The following is a 10,353-nucleotide window of genomic DNA, read 5'->3' on the forward strand; positions in this document are numbered from 1 at the left end:
TATCGATAGAGTAATGATGTGGTGAGTTGTTGTGGACCCCCGGATACTGCATGTCAATTGTGTGGTAGTTGATTCTCATGCTAACATCTCATTATGATGTCGCACCGATGTGGGAAGTGACGTGGCATGTTGACATGGCAATGGAGGGTTGGCTTGGCATGAAGGTGATGTCTAAGTGTTAACCAGATAGCGAAGACGTGGATGTTATGATTTTGGATGTTAAGATATCAATATCAATGACACTCTTTAGCCTCTACTCGAGGGCATATTGGCTTGATAGTGGCGTTTGGAGATATCAGGTATCGAGACATTAGGGCTTCAATCTACAAGCTCGTTTGTATGTTAGGTGTCGAGTATTGAGACAATAAGTATGTATAGAGCATTAAGTGTCCTGGGGGGATATGGGCTCAGTGATCTAGTAGATGGATAAGGTAGATGATATTAAGGTAACTATGTTAATTGATGACCCATTATTTGGTTATGTGAAGACCAAGTAAGCAAGTTTTAAACTAAATTATGTGATATTTCCCAAGAGGTCGATAGTGGATATAATAGCCAATTGACTAGGTAGGCTACTGTGGAAGTTGATAAGACATTTTATAATGGTGACATATGGGAAAAGGGTTTCCACATGTTTGACAAGAAGCATGGTATGGAAATTGGTGTTTCTTTGGAAGATAATATTCTAGTACTCTATCTTTTAGGCTCATAAACTTGCTAATTCCTTGCTTCAAGTGAACACCTTAAGAAACAAAACCAATTCAATAGGTGATTAGATCATAAAATGACACAATATGTTCAATATTATCTTGACATTTAAAAAAATGAAAACATAAGGATCAACATAAAGGGATTAAATATAAACCCAAAATCTTTACTTTTTAAATTTTTAAGCTAATAAATTCTCAAAATATCTACTTTTAATTTTTTTAATAATTAATAAATTCCTTATTTGAAATAAGGAAAAATCTCTACTTTTATTTATTTTTTAATAATTACTAAATTCCTTATTTGAAATAATTCCTTATTTGACATAAATAAATAAATAGAAAGTTAGATTTTTCACTATGCATATGGAACTTTTACTTACAAATCCATTGCAAATACCTATGTTGCCAGGAAACGTGGGTGCGAGGACGGGGACGGGGACGGGGACGACATTTTTGGAAACAGGGTGCGTGGGTTTGTCGCGTAATATAATAATATTAAATTTTAATAATTATATTTTATAAATTATAAATTTATAATTAATAATATATATGAAATTTGAATTTGTATATTTTTCAACTTTAAACAAGAAAACTTTAATGATAATCATTTAAACATGCACATCATTGAACATTCAACATTGACATTGAAATTTCAAAATTTATCACAAAAAAACTGTTCTTTTGAATCTTTTCAGTGTAACCATGACACTGTGACAGCTATGTAAGAGAGCTCAAGGCTACTACTAAAACTGAAAATTCAAAATACATACTAGGATAAATGATAGACTCAGCTATTTTGGTGAAACTTGGGACAGATTTTGTCACACACAGGCTTTAAAATAACTATGCGGCTTATGTTCATTTGCAAGGATGCCTATCAATGAATCAGGCTGTGGTCGTACAGACCCTTCCTCCTACACAGCCAAGGAGTGTTAGCATTTCTGCCTCGTGCTCTAATTTCAAGACAGCTTCTCTCCTTATTGAAATTACTCATTCTGGCTGGAGCTTGAGCTTGTAACTTTGCTTTGAATGTTTAGTCTCTCCCATATAAAAGCACAATTTTTTCATAGGAGATTCTTCTCAACCTGATAGTGGTCTAGAATTTTCTTGATGTCTAATCATCCATCTGCCCCATGCATGGTGTGCTTTGTGGTAAAGAAATCCCAAAAATAGTGGCAGCCTTACCCTTCCACAAAACACGCTTATCAGTCTTTGTTTCCCAATAAAATGCACAGCAGCCATCTGATGGCTTGAGGGATAGTTTGTCTTTGAGTGCGAAGCTTTGCCTGAATATCAAGGATAATTTTAGGGGCGAATGTTCGCCCTTTGGCGAAATTAAGGGGTTTTAAATTTTTAGTGGGCGAATATTTTGTATCATAGTACATTTTTACAAATCACCTCAAATAGCCCACCTTATTTTAAGGGAGAGGGTAAAAAAGGTAAATTTAGCCCTTGAAGTTAGGACTTACAACCTTCCGTTCACCCATTTTCAAGAATAGGTTTTATTTAAGTGAATCGATTCGCCCATTTTTAAGAACAGGTTTTATTTAAGTGAATCCTATGGGCCAAATACCATATTTATAAAAGAGGTATGGTAAATTAATAAAAATATAAATAAATGAGAGGTATGGTAAATAAATAAAACATTTTTTATATTTACTCCATAAGTCACCTTATATACATGTAAGGGTGTAAACAAATAAAAATATAAGTAAAGTGGAGGTATGGTAAATAAATAAAAGGTTTTTAATATTTACTCCATAAGTCACCTTATATACATGTAAGGGTGTAAACAAATAAAAATATAAGTAAAGTGGAGGTATGGTAAATAAATAAAACGTCTTTTTATACTTACTCAAAAGGTATGGTAAATAAATAAAAATATAAATAAACTAGACGTATCGTAAATAAATAAAACCTCTTTTTATATTTAGTCCATAATGCTCGTTCTATTTATGAAGGCTCAAGAAAGAGGTTTTATTTAAGTGAATCCTATGGGCCAAATACCATATTTGTAAAAGAGGTATGGTAAATTAATAAAAATATAAATAAACAAGAGGTATGGTAAACAAATAAAACATTTTTTTATATTTACTCCATAAGTCACCTTATATTTACGAACACTAAAAAAATGGGTTATATTTAGGTGAAACCTATGGCCAAAATACTATGGGACAAATACCATGGACTAGATTGTTATTAATACCATGCAAAAAAACCATTATTAACCCTAATATTAGAATTAATAAAAACAAAAATGGCACATGGTATTGACCCATGGTATTGACCAAAATGGCACATGGTATTGATCCATGGTATTCACCTAGAATGTGGCCTATTTAAATGGGGGAATTAAACCAGCATGTAGCCTATGCTAAGATTCACTGGGACTTTACAAAGTTTTATTATTTAGTGAAAGACTCGCCAAGATCTTACAAGATTTTATAATTGAGTAAAATATTCGCCATGCCTGGTGAGAGATTCGCCAAAAAATTATATATACATATTATATTATTGATAAAATCGCCTTCCATTTTTCCTATATACCATGGAGATTCGCCCATTTATTATATTTATAAATTTAGGGGGGGTTCTTAAAATTTTCCCTGCTGAATATTAATTATCTAAACATAAAACATCTTTGCAGTTTTTAGATATTACTTGGTGTACAAGTCTATAGAGACCATATATGATTTAGGCATATATTCCTAGTTTTAATCTTAACATGATGTTATCATAACGCTGTGAGAAATTGGCAGATTTTGATACTTAATTTAGCCATTGTCCAAAATAGCCCTTCGCCATTTAACAGCATGAGCTGATTACAGCTTATGGCTGGTCTCAATCCTACTTTCTATTTTTGACCGAAAATGTCTGAACCTGTATGTGTGCATTTACAGTTTATAATTTGATGGTTATTTGGCTCGGGAATGAATGTTTCAATTCAAATTGATTTACAAGAATTCTTAAAAAACAAGACTTGTAAAAAACTTAAAAAACCGGGTGCGGGTACCCGTGCAACACAGGTTTTGATGGTAAGGACCGTGGAAGAATGTTTCATTCCAAATTGATTTACAAGAATTGATTTAGGGTTTTTTAGGTTTTGTTATAAGTTTTACCTTTGTTATAAGTTATTTTTTAAATTTCAATAAAAAAAATTATTTGAAAATTAATTTTTTAATATAGTTTTTTTATGAAGAACCCAAAAAACCCGAAGAACCCAAAGAACCCAACCCGAAGAACCCAAAGAACCCAAGAACCCAAGTACCCGAAGAACCCAAGAACCCGTTAAAGGAAAAGAACCCAATTTTTTTTTGAAGAACCCGGTTCTTCTGGGTTCGTCTGGGAAGAACCCGTACCCAAATCCGGTACTTGGGTGCGGGAACCCGGGACGGGTTCGAGAACCCCACCCCCGGGTGCGGGTACCCATGCAACACAGGCAAATACCAATTTTTTTCTTAAATAGAAAGTATACATGATTTTTTAAAATTTAACATTTTTAATTTACATCACTTTTACAAATTCACAAGCATGATATTCACACACAGGATTTTTTCTCACTTGCACAAGAACAAATCTTTAAATTTACAAGACAGGCGACACAAGTTTTTGCTTCAGATTTTTCTCTTTGGGAAGTTTCAGTGTTCATGCAAAATACAAGTTTTTTCCTACTTTGAAAGCAATTTTGAGTACCTTTGTGCACATTTTTTAAACCGTTTTTGTCATGTCATTTTAATATACTCTCTTTTTCTGTTAATGAAAAATACTTTTACACAGAATTTGTCCATATTGGCCTATAAGTATTTGCAATTTGCTTTGTTGATATACGGTTGTTGGATCGCATCGTTGATACATTAATTATCTGCCCAAAATTCGCTTAATCCTCAAATAATATGAATGCCCAGAAAAAAATTGTGATCGCTTGCGAGTCTGTTGTCAGACTCTTTCTTCACTAGCGAGGCCACTAGAGGAGCTTGTCAACTCTTTCAATCTACCACCTGAGTTTTGAATTGTTCTTACTCGATTTCAATGGCCCAATTTTGCACCGAATTTATTACCAGTGAATTCCCATACATTAAGTATCCCTAAGCATTAGTATTAGTTGTGTATTCAACGACATTTCTCTTTTGAGTCAATTTCTTATGCTTCAAATTCTACTAATATCCTTCCATGACACATTAATCTCTTCATTGTATAGACAACTGAACATCGATTGATTCCACAACGTAAAACACGAAAACCCAACTCTGAAAACCACCGAATTCACCCTCTCCCAGCCTTGGCCAGTGTCTGGAAGTCTCCAAATTACTACACGTTTGTCTCATGCGGAATTGAATTTCTTCTAGTAGTGGTCGGGCTTTGAATTGTCGGCACTTTTTATTCACTAGCGAAGCCACTACAGGAACTTGTCATGGATAGATTAAATTGTAATAATGCATGGAGTAGGTTGGATACGGTGCTCACAGGACTCAAAGGAATTTTAGCTATTGAGTTTGTCGAATTTATGAAAGCCCAAAAATGAACAGAATCCTAGCTACGAGAAGTTCCTAAAAACGATGATGAAGGGCGTGGAATTGCTGAAAAAGTGGGAGGGTGCCGGCTGTTTTAAAATTTTTACTTAGGCTCAGATCTGGATTTCAAATCTTTCAGCTAAAGGGGGAAATCTCTGACTTCCTATGGTACCAGATGCCTGTCAACATCTTTCTTGAAGTGAAGAATCTCATAGAAGAGCTGACGAACCTTCGCCAACAGTACGAGTTGGGTTCAATGGATGAGAGCAAGATGAATGAAACAATATTCAAACATCTGTCTAAGATTACGAATGATCCACAACAAAATGCGATGCTACTTCAACAAATGCGTGTAAATAATATGTTTGATGGTGCTCTTGTCAACGTTCCTTGTAATTATGTTGGGTTGGGAATGTCTGATTTTGCAGTCGGGTTAGAAAAAAATATTTGGAATTTGAAGCGAACTCTGCTCCAGAGTGAGGTGACCATTGTTGTCTTGCATGGTATGGGAGGGCTCGACAAAACTACTCTGGCATTGACCCTCAACAACAATAAAGACATCAAAGATGTTTTCCAAAACAATATAATTTTCATCACTCTGTCAGAGTCCCCAAATCTGAAGGTAATTTTAGAGACCATGTGGGAGGATATTGTCCGGAGAAAGAGATATGAATTTTAGAATTTGGAGGAAGTACATAGAGAGATGCAGCAACAACTACTAAGGCAGGCCAAGCCAAGCCAACTCTAGTGATACTAGATGATGTCTGGTCTAGGGAAAATTTGGAAAATTTGTTATTTGAAAGTGTAGGATATGTCACTTGTGACAACCCAAGATCGTTCTACCATCTCGAAAGTGACTTCTACTCAGCTTTATGAATTGCCATTGTTGGATGATGGTGATGCTCTGTCCCTTTTCTACTTTTGAGCTTTTGGATAGAAATCAATTCTAAGCATTGCTAATGAACATCTAGTCAAGCAGGTGCAAGCACAATGTAAAGGTCTTCCACTGGCTTTGAAGGTGATAGGAATCTCTTTTCATGGTGATCCTTGTCTGGTGTGGGAGAGTGCTAAGAAGAAGATATTAAATGGTAAATCAATATCATATTATCACAAAGAAGGGTTTTTTAAATGCTTAGAGTCCAATATTGATGTCCTTGACGAGGAAGCACGAGAGTGCTTCTTAGACCCGCGGTCATTTCCAGAGGATAGAAAAATATTTGTGGATGTATTATTAGACATTTGGGTTTACATGCGAAAGATAGAGTGGTAGGATGCTTTTGTCATCTTTCTAGTGCTTGCAAGTAGAAATTTGTTGAATTTAACAAGCAATCTCAGGAGTCAAGCAATCAATTATGGAAGTGCCTCTGAGCTGTACTTTTCCTAGCATGATGTCATGCGAGCCTTGGCCCTATATATGTCATCCCAAGATAGGATACTTTGCAGGAAGAGGTTGTTTATACCTAGAAAGGAGGAGAGTGTACTAGGGAAATGGGATCTGTTCAAGGATCAAGTGTTTGATGCTCAAATAGTTTCCATTCACACAGGGACAATGGAAGAGAATTAGTGGTGTAAGATGAATTTTTGTGAGGCAGAGGCTTTGGTTCTACTCTTTTCTGCAACCAATTACTTTCTTCCATCGTTTTTGAGTAAAATGAGAAAATTGAAAGTCCTCATAGTATTTAATTACGGGTCCAAGAGAGCCACAGTGAAGGGTCTTCCATTGTTATCATCACTCGCTTAGCTCAAGACTATTCGTTTGGAGAGGTTGATTGTGCCCCCACTTCAAGAGCACAGTAAAGTCTTACAGAACTTAGAAAAGGTATCTTTGAGCTTATGTGAAGGGCTTGGAAATATGTCCCGGTTCAATGGCAACCAGTTGAATCTAAAGCTTCCCATAATGCTAGATTTTAACATGGATCATTGTTGTGATTTGGAGGAGTTTCCCATTGGTATTTGTGACATGTCTTCAGTTCAAAAGTGGTCTATCACTAACTATCACCTTCTTCAAAAGTTACCTGATGATATTGGGAGGCTCAGTTCTTTAAGAATGTTAAGAATATCTGCATGTCTAGGTTTGAAAGAGCTTCCAACATCTATTGGAAAACTTGGGAAGATGGAATATATGGACATTTCTTTATGTGAGTGCTTGAAAGAACTTCCTGAGGAAATAGGACAGCTGAAGAAACTCGAGGAGCTTGACATGAGAGAGTGTTCTCGGTTGAGGAACCTGCCAAAATCAGTTGGAGAGCTGAAATATCTAAAGAAAGTTATATTTGATGAAAAGATTGGTAGAAATGGACTCATCTTAAGAGTTTCTCTGCTACTATGGATCTTAGAGTTGACATTCTAGAAGCACACATCACCTTGGATTCGTTGGATGGTTAAGATCTCTCTTAAACAGGATGCCAAGTGAAAGTAGACTCGATTAGGATGGGAGCAAACATCTTATCAATGTTCCACTGGCATTATTGCCTCTTCAGAAATTAGTTATCCATAGTTTCAAAGCAGGGTGTCTAGTCCTAGTGGTATATCGTAACATTAAGGACTTTTAAAATATTGTATTGTAAGAGTAAGTGACTTTAACCATTGTGTTTTAAGACTTAAAAGTATTTTCTTTTAAGATTAAAAGTCTACTTAATGTTAAAAGCTCACTTAAATTGTGGATAGAAGTGAACAAGGACAAATTTTTTATGGATTTCTGATGTACGTAAAAATTTCAAAATTTATTTTGTAGTTTTCTTGCATTATGATAATGTTCTTCTTCTATTAGATAAGAAAAAAAAGAACTTGTTGGCGCTTTCAGTCTACCACCCGAGTTTTGAGTTTCTCTTACTCGATTGCAATGGCCCGATTTGGCCCCGAATTTATTATTAGCAAATTCCCAGACCCTAAGTATCCCTAAGCATTGGTATTAGTTTTATATTCAACAACATTGCTCTTATGCCTCAATTTATTATGCTTCACATTCTGGTGATATCCTTCCACGACACATTAATCTCTTCATTTTATACACAAGTGAACATCAATTTATTCCACAACCTAAAACATGTCCTCGACAAATGACATAACCCCGACTAGTACCACCATGATGTCATTTTTCATGTGTTCTACATGTTCTTTTAAAGAGTTAATGTTTTTCTAATATTTAAAAAAAAATAGGTTAATAAATTCAAATTTAACATGGCTTTAAATTAGTTTTTATTATAAATAATGTTTATATGTATATATTCTCTTATGTTGAGAGCAACGGTTGGAAGGAAGAGATGTAATAAATAGTAAAAATTTAACTAAATATTTTTTTATTCAATTGATTTGATTTGTTAATATAGTTATAATTAATCTTATTAACAAAAAAACATAATATATTTATCAAATTGAAATAAATTTAAATAATAGTAATTTATATATAATATTTTAGAATATATAGTTAATTAAGATTATTGATCTGCTTCTAGAAATGAGCAATAAGTTTGTCCCGATTGTTAAACATCATTTTTCTGAATTTGAAATCTTTAAGATATAACTCCACATGCTCATCGTGCAAATTTGTGCCCCTGATATAAGAGAGAATAAATGCACCATGATGTTCATGTTAAATAAATAAATAATATGGAATTCTTGTTGGATTTTCAGTTTTTTCTTTTCGCAAAACATGATCAACGTTTTCTTTTGTGCCCCTTCTAAATTTCCTGTAAGCAAGGATTGTGTTCAAATTGCTCAGACACGGGCCCAAATATCTGTCAATGTACCTCCTGAAGATATTCAAAAGTTTCTTCCCCAATCGATAGTGTTTTCCCAAGACGAAGGTAAGTGTCTTCCCAAATGATAGTGTTTTCTTTGTTGGCTTAAAAAATTTTACCCACATATTTGTTGATTTGGTTGCTTTGTATTTAACTTTGGGATAACCATCTTGCTTGTTCTAAATGAAAAAAGAACAAAAGCTTCATTTATTTTTAAATCTCTTTCAATATTTTTAATTTTCATTTTATTTTTAAATTGACTACACAAATCCATTATATATATATATATATATATAGAGAGAGAGAGAGAGAGAGAGAGAGAGAGAGAGAGTACAATAAACTAAAATATATAATTTTAGAATAAGAAAAAAAATTAATTATGTTAAAACCCTCAAACCTTACACCAATATTTGAACTTGTAATTTCAAAAAAACGTTATTTTTAACTTTAAAAATTCTCACCCTGATATGAAATCTGTGAGATATCTAATGAATCTCAAAAATTTATTTCAAATATTTCTATTTGATATTCACATGTGTTTCATATAAAATTCTTATTCATCTAATATTCGATTTCTCTTAGGAGATTTATAAATTCAATTATATTATTATTATGAAATTATGATTCACTTAAAATTTATCTTATAATATGAAACAATTTTCTTGAATTTAATTTCAATTTCTTTACTCATTATTAATGGTTTTTATATTAATTTTTTAACTAATTATAAAATATCTTAATGTTGTTGTGTTTTTTTTGTAAATTAATACTTTACATTACTAAAAAATGTTCATATATACATGGTTGTAGCATATACCCAACAGAGGATTTCTTTGTGTATTTATTAGGCTACCAAGGTTGCAAGGACTAGAACTTTCCTAAATAAATTTTGCTCCAAAAATAGACCATGTAACTAGATCTAGATTACAATATCCCTTGTTATTGGGCTATCCAAGCCATACATGACAAAGAACTAAAAAGTGACAAGAAAGAGAATCATTTAGACTCAGAAAATGAAATGGTAATTGGGTCTAGGACACTCAATCCTAGAGGTGCAACAATGTTAGAGTCACATTATAAGTTTCCCTCAACATGGGAAAGCCTTACGGCTAACCTATCTAGGGTGTTTTTTCCTGAACATTGTTTTAATGTCTTCCAAGGAGGTAAATACATTATACCTCTCAACCTATTTGTCCTTAAAAGCCAACATCAATAGAGTTTTCATCTTCCAATGCAATTTTCCACTAAGTTCAAATACTTCTTCTTTCATCCCGTAGTATGACCAAGGTCTAAATCCAAGTAGATACCTCATTCATAATTTTAGAATATGGATGCATTGCCTCTCCACCCCATCTTGGGTTTCCAGCTAGCAAATGTCTCTTCTTGTCTCAG

At 33.6% G+C, this 10,353-nt stretch overlaps 1 pseudogene; it reads left to right on the plus strand.

Moving 5' to 3' along the window:
* The first annotated feature begins 5,269 nt into the window (after positions 1 to 5,269).
* On the plus strand, positions 5,270 to 7,606 carry LOC149156404 (putative disease resistance protein At5g47280; annotated as a pseudogene).
* The last annotated feature ends 2,747 nt before the right edge of the window (positions 7,607 to 10,353 follow it).

Source organism: Pinus tabuliformis, chromosome 9 (assembly GCF_031772625.1).
Source record: "Pinus tabuliformis cultivar Carrire ecotype Pingquan chromosome 9, CPIR1, whole genome shotgun sequence".
NCBI lineage: Eukaryota > Viridiplantae > Streptophyta > Pinopsida > Pinales > Pinaceae > Pinus > Pinus tabuliformis.